At 35.0% G+C, this 11,075-nt stretch overlaps 1 long non-coding RNA gene across 1 annotated transcript; it reads right to left on the minus strand.

Annotated features, from left to right (window-relative positions):
* Window positions 1-318: 318 nt before the first annotated feature.
* LOC115442932 lies at window positions 319-9,741 on the minus strand. Its single transcript, XR_005113886.1, has 3 exons — window positions 9,573-9,741; window positions 3,200-3,285; window positions 319-386 (listed from the first exon to the last, which is right to left on the minus strand). It is a non-coding gene; the product is annotated as an uncharacterized LOC115442932 (long non-coding RNA).
* Between the last annotated feature and the right edge of the window lie 1,334 nt (window positions 9,742-11,075).

Consider the following 11,075-nt stretch of genomic DNA (forward strand, 5'->3'; position numbering starts at 1 on the left):
AGAAAGTTAGAACATTTCCACATCATTCTGTAACATAGCACCCACGCAAAAATATAATAATAAGCTAAAGCTTCGGGCGAAGTTCTTAGATCAAACCAACAACCTACGGTTGACTTAGTCATGTTTTCAAGCCCTTGGAAATTGGAAAGCCAATAGAGTTAACGCAGTATTGTTTTAGACTGCCCTAAAAGGACCAAAAACGACCATAAATCAGCATTCCCTATAATCCGTCAAGTACAAACACTCGAATTGCAAAGCTGGTTCTTTACTCACTCAGTCTGCGCGTCGACGAGTCTCTGCAGCTGTGTTCTGCCGCCCGCGCCTCGCCGCGCCGCCGCCGCCGCTTCGCGTTCCAGCCGGCTCACCTCGCGCTTTAAATTCGCCTCCTGTAACAATATCATCAGTTAGAACTATATTGTACTATACAAACACTATTTTCATAGATAATAATCACTCTACAAATAAAGAAAAACACATTTAGAAACGTGTAGCGTATTGTATTAGCTAATCGAAGTACAATGAGAGCCGGCATTTTATAGGCAATCAAGATAAGCAACGTCTCGCATTGTATAACATTATATCATCTATACTTATATTATACTTAACAATAACCACACGATCGGATCATCATTATTTTGCCCTGTCAAAAGAAGAGGCACTGGCTATCAAACCGGTATAGTAGTAGGTTTAACTCTACCGCAGGTTAAAAATAAAAAAGGCATTGAATTTCCATGTGAGATTAAAATAATTGACATTGAACTTTAATCCTACTCTTGCGCATTTCAGAATATTTATGTCCCATACAACCTTTACAAAGAGATTGCAAAATAGTGTGAATCATTGTCCAAGATACGTACGAGATAAATACAACGAAGGTTGAACAATAAGTAAATAAAATGTTTGGTTTAATACCCACTTACCATAAAAATTTAAAGCATATTGTAACCAAATTAATTGTCAGTATCGAAACAAAATATCTAGTGGTAAAGAGCACACTACACAGTGCAATGCAGTAGATACATTATAATTCAGAGTTTATGTTATTGATACTACTAATGACCAAAATTTTTGTGTTCATCAGCGAGCAATGTGTTAGTATTATTATATAAAAAGAACTAATACTTTTTACGAATACTTAAGCATCAATTTTGAAACGGTCAGCCTACCATGGTGACGTTGTAAATCCAAGTGAAATCCTTGAGTTAATTAATAATATTACAGTTACAATTAAACTTTACGAGGCAGAACATTCTACTACGCGTGCAAAGAATGGATTAAACGTGAGGCAATTAAGATTTGTAACACGCAAGTTGAAAACGAAAATACTCTGTAATAGTAACGTAACTTCTAATCAATTTAGATTAAGTACTACGGCTCGTTCGCATATAATAATATATCTTTATTTGGCAAGAGTTTGTATGTATACACTTACAAATAGTATTATAATCATTGCTTGTATTAATGAGCATAATACTATTAAATTGTAAGTGTAGTATAACAAATTATTTTAAAGCAATCAGGATTCTCACACAGAGCAGTAACTAAGATTAATTACATAAGATGTCAGTTATCTGTTAACTTAGTTAGAGCGTTTGAGGAACACAATCATATTCCATATAATAAAGAGGTAAGTACCTATATGGCATTAGCACGCGCAATTTCAATGTTTGAAACTGTCTCAATTGGGACATTTTCATACACTATTCATAAATTATAAATACGAGCTGTCTTTTTGTTCGTATTGGTTTAAACACATCAACGCTTTCACACGTTGTTAGTATTAAGAAAGTGTGTTCGTGCTGAATACTTTTTGTTTGATTTGTGATTGAGCGGCGTATACTTTATGAAAATCATTGGAAAGACGTTTAATAGAATAAAAATCTTTTGGCAAAATATTACATAGCATTAAATATAAGGATGTTAATCTGGTCAATCTGTGTGCCAAATCTAGTTCAAACCTTATCCTAACAACGAGGAAATTCTTATGCGCTCAATCTCCACACCGAATGCACGCTCATGCATGGGGACATATATCACGGCCCTAGGAACACAGCAAAGTGTGTATGTATCTTGGCTGAAACTTCATATTGAGGCATATAAGGGTTCGCGAACATCCTTTCCTCTCCGCCCATCCTAGTAAGATCCCATTGCTGCTCCACCCTTCCTTCCCCACTGTCCACTGGACCCCTGCAGTCGCTAAGTCTGGAATTCCCAGTATCTAGTTCCTAGACTTTCATGGACTAAAGTGCAGAGACTTCTACACCCAAAAAAAATATCTAACAAACATCCAAAATCCTTCACAAACTTTTGCATTTATATCATAGATCAGTAGTTATTGTTTAGTTCAATCGTGATACATGCATCTGATTATAAGTGAAGATTGGTATCCAAATATAGCGATGAGAACAGATGTTCCGTCTTCACGGTCACTAGAAATATGTCGCCCTAGCCTTGACTTTTATCCTTGAAACATGTTTGTAACTGAGAGTAATTTGTAATAACTTTAGGCCCATTTAGAAATGCTTCCAAAACTTATACATACATCAAAATTAATACGATTGGACTGCTTTTATTGCTTATCACCTTCAAACTTTAAACAATACACATCATAGTATATACAATAATTATGAAAGCAAAACATTAGTCCATACCCGGTTGCCATGTGGGTTTTCACTTACTAATCCCTCCCCTTGCAATAACCACATCAAACGTTACTTAACCACATGTTACGCGACCGCAAATCCACAAGGTCTTTACCGATTGTATCTCATTACGTTGCATTATCGGCCTATATATCGTACAATTCATTTGTGTCGTGATGGTAAAGACTATTTTCTGCCATACTTTACCGTATAATACGGGTCATAATATTAATACGATGTTCATGTAGAGTAAGCCAAGCAGCTGAAGTAATTCATAACTTATAATCGGCTACAAGTACCAACAAGTTACGTTATTTTTTACTTTTCCAAAGAAAAAATTTCTTATATTCTAAAAGTGGAGAGACGATTTAATGGACTATCTATAGCAGCCTTTCCATTCTTACTTCCTCGAATAGAAAGAAGAACAGGAGTTCTTTAAAACTCAATAACATATATACCTACATACGTGGTTATTAGTTACATTTTTGACCTGGCTGATCTTAGTTCAGCAGCGAAGCATCAATGCCGTTAACCAGTTATGAATTTATGATCATTACCTCACTGTTCTCCGAGTCTTCAGCAATGGCAGGCGAGCTGGTTTTCGGTGAAGATTCCTTGTTGAAGATCAACTGGAATTGTAAGTCTGAAACAAATAAGAAAACAGGATTAGTTCTATAAGATTATATCCATACCCCTTATTATAAAAACGTTTTTATCTAAGGACGAAGTAAAGCTGTGATAACAAGTCTGTTTCTCAGTGCACAACGGCACTGAGATAGACATAGGGCCGTTGTGATTCGTTATTATTGTTGTATTTCAATATTAGCCAATCACAACGGCCCTACGTCTACGCACTGCGAAGACTGCCATGCCGTCAGCACTGAGAAACAGACTTGTTATCACAGCCTTACTCGGGCGTTAGATAAAAAACGTCTATGAATAAGGGGGTAATAGTATAAGGATATAATATAGCTTGGAAATTATGTAGTATCGGAATAAAAGTTGTAGAAAAGTTACAGGTTCAAAGATTTTTAGTTGAAACAAAACTATAACTTTATCATAATCATTTAGATGTCTATTCATAATCATCAATCAAGAAAATCCAACTGACAAATCTTTTCGTTTATGTCCAAACTCAATAAACAATTATTATGATTGATATTAGCAGATCTAACCAATCCAAATAGGTTATATGTGAGCATATAAATGATACTTTTTTCTGATTAATCCACTGCTATCGATTCGAGTATGAAATTTGAATAAACATTGTTTATAATCTGTTAGTCATCACAAAGATATTAACAGTTATTGTAAAAATTAAGGTTGATCCATTAATTTTGGTAATGCGTGGGCAGGACCACTTTCATCGACATGATTCATAAAGATCATATTGAAATAATACAAAAAATATATCCTTTGTTGTATTTCTTACACGTCATTTCTTTATATCAACTGTGGCATGACTAAATACAAATACTTAATTCTTTTGTTTCCATAATCTGCTAGGATAGTAACTTTCACATATTTGAATAGCAGAAAGCTAGTAAATACTCAATTAATCACCTGATGGTTAATAATCCCAAAACATTTTGAAAATCGTCACTACCTCGACGGCGGTGTTGTATTAGGTACGATTGCAGTGCTGGGGTCGTGAGTTGAGAATACCGAGTCGGGAAAAGTGATAGCGCATAGCACACGGTGGAAAGTGGGTGCAACAGTTGCGTCTTTGTCTACCCATTCGCGGATAAAAGGCGTGAGTGAGTGTGTCTTTGAAATCCATACACCAGAACCAGAGTTTCTTGCTCGTTCTTCTCTGGTGAGAACTGCTTTGCGAACTGGTGTTAATATTGTAGAGTTAATATTGACGGAATCTAAATAATTTATAACATTTTAAGGATTCAAATAAATCATTTCATTTCATTTTACAATTATGGCTGCAAATCCGAAATTGGAAAGTGAAAATTTATGGCTTATTTTTGACTCTACAACTATGCTTGAAATGTACAAACAGTCTTATGACTTCTTAGTGATTTTCTGTGAGATAATGATGCTCATTGAGTCGGCTCATTTATGCCGACATAATAATCTACAATATGACGCTACTAAAGCCTCAATATTTATGGTGAAATGAACATCTAGTGACCCATTAACTTTTGGGTACCTGCCAATATTTACACGGACTTAGCTATGACTAGCTTTATTATTTTACTTTGATTTTCTTTCGTAACCCATATCGGTCATACCATCAGTTGGTTAAATATCACATTCTATCATCAACAACATTCGTTCTTCTAACCTTTGCCTCATAACTATGAGAATCACAAATGGCGTCGGAAATATAATGTAGATCAAGATAAATTGTTTAGTTATCGCATTGTTGCTAGGTTCAACTTGCTCGAAACGATGACTCATAATGATGCAAGCACACTACATATGTGCGACGCGGTACACATAATACATCATTTTAATATTTTTTTGTGACGAAGAAAAGTGACTTTACTGGATTGGCATTATAAGCTATATTTTTATTATTACACGATAAAGTCACTTGTCTAGTCCTGATTACTAGATATATATCAGATATATACATGTGACCAGTGTAACTATTGGACATAATAAGACTTAACATCCCATGCCTCAGGATGGCGAGCGCAATGGAATACCAAAAAATATTTTGTAATTCAAGATGTTGGATGGTGTTTCTACTGTTTATAGGCGGTCGTATTGCTTACTATCAGGTGAACAGGAAGCCCGTCTCGTCATTCAAAGTAATAAAAAAAACAATAAATTATTAAATATAGTTTTAGTATTATTATTCGTTCCGCGTTCCACATACAGTCCGCAACAAACTGCTTTATCTAACTCGATAACGATCAGCATTGGTGTAATGCACATGCTTTTACTAAAACACGGCGTTTCTTTCATAAAATTACTCCATTATAATATTAAATTATGACGCAGAATTATTTTAATTAATCGTACTCTAAAGTAATTAAGATTAGAATCATTTATATTTTATGTGGCAATTTTAAGCTGATTTTTTTGTAACTTTACGTAATCAACTAATTTATAATCTGTAGTCTTTATGACAAACATTTTATTTTATATTTTTGATTTACTGATAGATTAAACGGAGATCTTAAACAAATAGCTGTAGGGTCTAGATTCAAGAGGCATGAAATTTTGCTTACGAATTCCTAATGCAAGTAAGAGCTACATACTTGAATGTATTTTAAAATATCTTAGTACTATTAAGGTGGTTCAGGTCCATTCATACATTTGTTTGTTTATCTGTAATTCAGTTAGTAGAATTAATGTCTAGTTAGTGATTAGTTTCGCAGTTGAAAGAAAATGTATAATTAATAATCATGGATATTTCTGCCTTTAAAATTTCGTCATATTAAATTTTAAAGGCCGAAATATCCATGATTATTAATTATTTTACGTTTTTCTTCAACTGCGAGAACTAATCACTAACTAGACGTGAATTTAAATTTTTACTTGCCAATACTTGTTTAGTTACCCAGATTAAAGCCGAAACAAAATGTATGAAAATGGACCTTGAGCTACCACCTTAAGCAGCCCAATAGTACTAAGATTTTTAAAATTCATCTCCTATACAGCTTAGAATCTATCAGACATACCTCTAATGAAATAATAAAGAAATAATACGTAATATTAATTGTTTAGGCATAGAAATTCAAAAATAATTTTACTGAGATAAACCTACATTATCTCTGTGGGCTTCAAGCTACTTTCATACTAAGAGCCGCGAGTGTAGTTGTTACATAAATAGTGAAGAGCATCACAGTCCTTTTGTCGCCAACTCGACGCGAGGTCAGTAACGATGACTTCACCGCACCGTGTTTACAAATATCGACAACAGAAATAGCATGGAGCCTCTATACTGCCGTGCTAAGCACAAAAGCGGTATCTCAAAAACAAAATCTTGATTTTTATGTCGTCAGATAGCTTAAAGAAATACCCATCCAATGAACTCACCCAAATAACGATATCTTGTGTAAAACTTGTTTAAAAAAAACTTAAAAGAATTTCTCTATCTCAGTTTTACATACAAAACTATATTTACAAAACTGCGATTATCTCGAAATAAGGTTTCCCTGATATACCGCTTTTACGCTTAGTACGGCAGTATATTGGTATCTAATTCCATCGACATATCCGCTGGTCTCGATAACGAAGTTTGCCTACTATCCAAGGCAATACCAACTATAACTCCGTGGTGGCCATCTTCGAGCATAGGTGATGGCAGCTCCTTTTATGCGAGCATGGCAAAGTGTCTCCACTGCACTTGATAGTATGAAGAGTGGTATCCAATAGAATGTCGATTGACGAGAGATGATTCCCTCGGCAGTCGACACAATTATGCCGGCCTGTTGGATATACACAGGCTGATCCCGTAACGCGATACACTTACATGGGTCACTATTGCGGGTTTTAACACATTGTGTTGGGTGGTCGTTATCCGGGCGGATATAAAATATATCCTGCCACCAGCAATCTATCCTATCCTAACGGAAAATGTGTATTATCGTCCGCTACCACCCCTAAACGCAAAGAAAAACTAACTGAAGACAAGACGCAGGTCGTCTCACTGTTTAGAGACGCACCTTTTCTTCTAATTTAAGCAGTTCTGTCTATAAAGACACGATACAAGAGTTTATGTGAGTTTTGTCGCCTTTACAAGGGTAGAGTGTTACCACATTTAGTTTCAGCTTCTTACTTTGGAGATTACACAATTGACCTCTATAAAAAGACTACTCTTCTATCCAGCTTTCCTGGGAATATTGCAGAAGTGTAAGAGATGTTTTAACATACGACCAGTTGTTTTGTTTTAAATATTCATTGGTCTATGTGATAGCCATGCAGAATCTCTGATAGTGACGTCATTACATATGTTGAAAAAGAGAACTAGTATCTTTCCCTTTAACATTTTTTGAAGGACGGTTAATTTCGTGACCGTATTTTTCCGTCCATTCTCTATGTCTATTGTATTTATCGTAATAATTAAATTTGTTATAATAACTATTATCTCTTGACCTTCGAGTCTTTTAAAATGAACAGAAACAAAACCCATATCAGGTAAATGAAAAACTTGTTTCAATAAAAATAACACCTCATGTGCCCGAAATTAGAATTGTGTGCGACATAGCGATAGTGTTATCTATCAATCAGGCACCTGTACATAGATATTTAGGTATTTCGTATGTACGTCGCTAAATTTAATGCTGATGATGTCCTCAACGGCGTATCCGCCAATGACGAAGACTGGCTTTGATTAAGATTTTTTCCTGTCATGTGAAAGAGTATGGCTCGCACACCCTGGTGGTTTTTAAATGAGTCATATGGCATACGAAATAACTGGCCAGCAGCATTGTACGTGAACGTATATGTGCGTTAAGTGTTTTCTTTTTTAATTTGGCGTTTATTATCAAGGTGTGCGAGGCGAGATGCCACATATTGCTTAATAGGTTTGTGGATGGTGTTCCGCTATTTAGACCGCTTTTGTGTGAACCCTTCCCAGCCATCTAAGGGTATGCAACATGCAGATAAGTGACGTTTGAAAACGTCTTTATAGTGGAAACACTGCCCACCAGCCTTGCGCTTTCCTTAGGCTAGCTCGAAGTATAACCTCAATTTAGGGAGCTTGAAGTCATCCATGCGCGCTAGATGCCCGCATTCCGTTTGGCCTTTAATAAGTAATTTAATAAGGAATTATATTTTAATTTGTATTCTACCTCGATTTATATTTATATTGTAAAACTTGAACCACATACGTTTATATATACATAGATACCGCATAGATACTAGCACATTGTTATTTTAATGTACTTGAAATAAGACAAAACATTTAGATAACAAATAATTTGAATACACACAATTAATTTCTTATGCAAAGAGCTGAATAATACAATGAATAATTCATCAACGTGGATGGGGTTTTAAGAATATTGCTTGTTATTCTTTTATCCTTATTTTTGAAGACGATGACATAGCTGGAGGTAATTTGAGTACCTACCTTCATATATAAAGCGACTGTATGTATGTACCTAACTGCAAATTTGACCATTTAACCAAATAAATGATTCCCATTAACATTTCTACAGTAGCCTATTGATTTAACAAAGATACACCGAAGACAAACAATTCAAAAATTAGTATCGAGAATAATGTTTAGCAAGTTATCAAAGTAGTTTTCAGTAACTTGCTTTCCAAGTTATCGAATTAACAACGGTATCGAAAACGCAAACTTTTGCTAAAGAACCTTCATGAAAGATATAGGCAAATTTCCACTTTCGGATCAAACACAACTGTAGTAAAAGGAACACATTGATTAGTCAACATTATGTCCCAGAACTTGGATAGTTGTTTGCAACTTGTAGGGATTCACAAAAGTAGCCCACAGGTGTATGAAACAAATTGTTTAAATTAATACCTACTCTGTCAGTATAATTTTGCTTTAGTGCTGTTATGATGTTATATGTATAAATAATAAATAAATACCATTGTATTTTTGTACCATACGAATAGGTTCACTAGGGTGGCAATTTGACAGACAACTGAGATAGGTAAAACAGCAGGATTAACAAAAATACTCAAATTTCACTGACACTATAACAATTAAATGGCATAGTAGTCATTTCCCATCAGGTAATCCATATAATAGTTTCCTTCATCTATGAAGCCAACATTTATGCAGCAAATATATATTCTACTTAGGTCAGAGCATGCAATTTTGCCCGATATTTGGGCTCGCCCCTATCACATTAGGACGGAATTCACACCGCGAAAACTGAGTATACCAGTTGAGCCTCCGTTTACCCTTTCGGGGATAAAAGAGCTAAGTTGCTGTGTTATAAACATCCAAAAATCTGCATTCCCTACAAAGTAATATATGAGCATCCGTACCTCTATTCCTCTCCCTGAGCGCTTCAATCTCGGCGTGCAGGCCGCTCAGCATGAGCCGGTGCTGCTCCTGCAGGAAGCGCACGCTGTGCTCCAGGTGCGCCACCCTCGCGGCAGGGTCGCCGCCGATGATGAACCCGCTGCCAGAGTCAGGCGGCGACTTCTTCACCTGTGAACAATGAGAATATTAAAGAGGGTTTTTGCTTACCATATCAGATGCAGGCGTGTTATTACGTATGTCGTCTACCAGTTTTTTTATACCATTCTGACTGAAGTTTGTTTCAGGGCAGTAGCATGTAATAGTGAATCCTATAATTGCTCTGATTTGATTGAACCCAAGGATAGGTGACCCCACGCGGTAAAATATATATTTTCTCTTTACATTCGCTAACCTTGTATCAATAAAAAGGATTTTTACTTTATTGTTTTTTATAATTTTGTAGTTTAGTGCGAATATGGCGTGTGCGTATGTGTATATCTGACTGAAAGAGTTTTGTTTCCGCTACAAAGAAATCTCTTAAAGTAGTAGTAACGGCATTACGGTTTTTAAAATCAATGTTTTATTAATATGTATTTGTTTGAAATTTACTAACTTATTAATATTATTTTCAAGAAGATATTATATAGTTTCATTTAGTATCGCAATGTTACAATGTCCCTGTATTTGTATATACTTTGTTTTCCTTCCCTACCGATATAAGTGTATATTCGTGCTCCATTGTTCCCCATTTTTCCCAGAACTGTACCGCCCCCATTAACATTAACTGAGGTAACAAAGAAACGTTGCATTTCCCTAACCGATGGGAAAGCCCACATGTTTACTCCCACATAGCCATTAGCCTTTGCGTTTATATTGTAGATACTTCGCAATATTTTACAGATCATGGCATATAAAATGTTACAATATTTAGCAACAAATATCATTGGCTTAGGAAAATGACAAACAAAATTAAACATAGATATCGACTGGATATCAGGACCAAATATGTACCCCAAAAGTTATCACCAATAAAAATATTGTTTATAAATAATATTGTTTGTAATGGTGTACTATTAATAAAACAATGACATATTTACTAACTTAAATGCTATAAGTACTAAATTGCATTACTTAAATGACATATTTATCATGATATAGGAAAAATATAAAGTATTTATCATTGATGTTTTGCTTTTCACGGTAGATTTAGTAACCATCACATAAGCGAAAATTTTCGTATGACAATCTTACCAATGTCCACTCTATATAGGTAATCGTATAATAATAGAATTCCTTGGAAAAGGTTATTAGTTACCTTCAGCTACAGGCATATTCTGTCACTAAACCTCAGTGATTTGACGATATTTCTTATTAAGAGTATATAAATACCTCCATGTATATACTGTTGAGTACTTTACTGGTTCTAGGATAATTCTTTGCTCATACAATTACGGAATTCAGGCTTTGAGATGTAAAGTGTAAAACGACATGATATTGATTTTAACCTGCATCAAAGCTAATGTTTG

This window comes from Manduca sexta, unplaced genomic scaffold (genome assembly GCF_014839805.1).
Source record: "Manduca sexta isolate Smith_Timp_Sample1 unplaced genomic scaffold, JHU_Msex_v1.0 HiC_scaffold_3790, whole genome shotgun sequence".
Classification (NCBI taxonomy): domain Eukaryota; kingdom Metazoa; phylum Arthropoda; class Insecta; order Lepidoptera; family Sphingidae; genus Manduca; species Manduca sexta.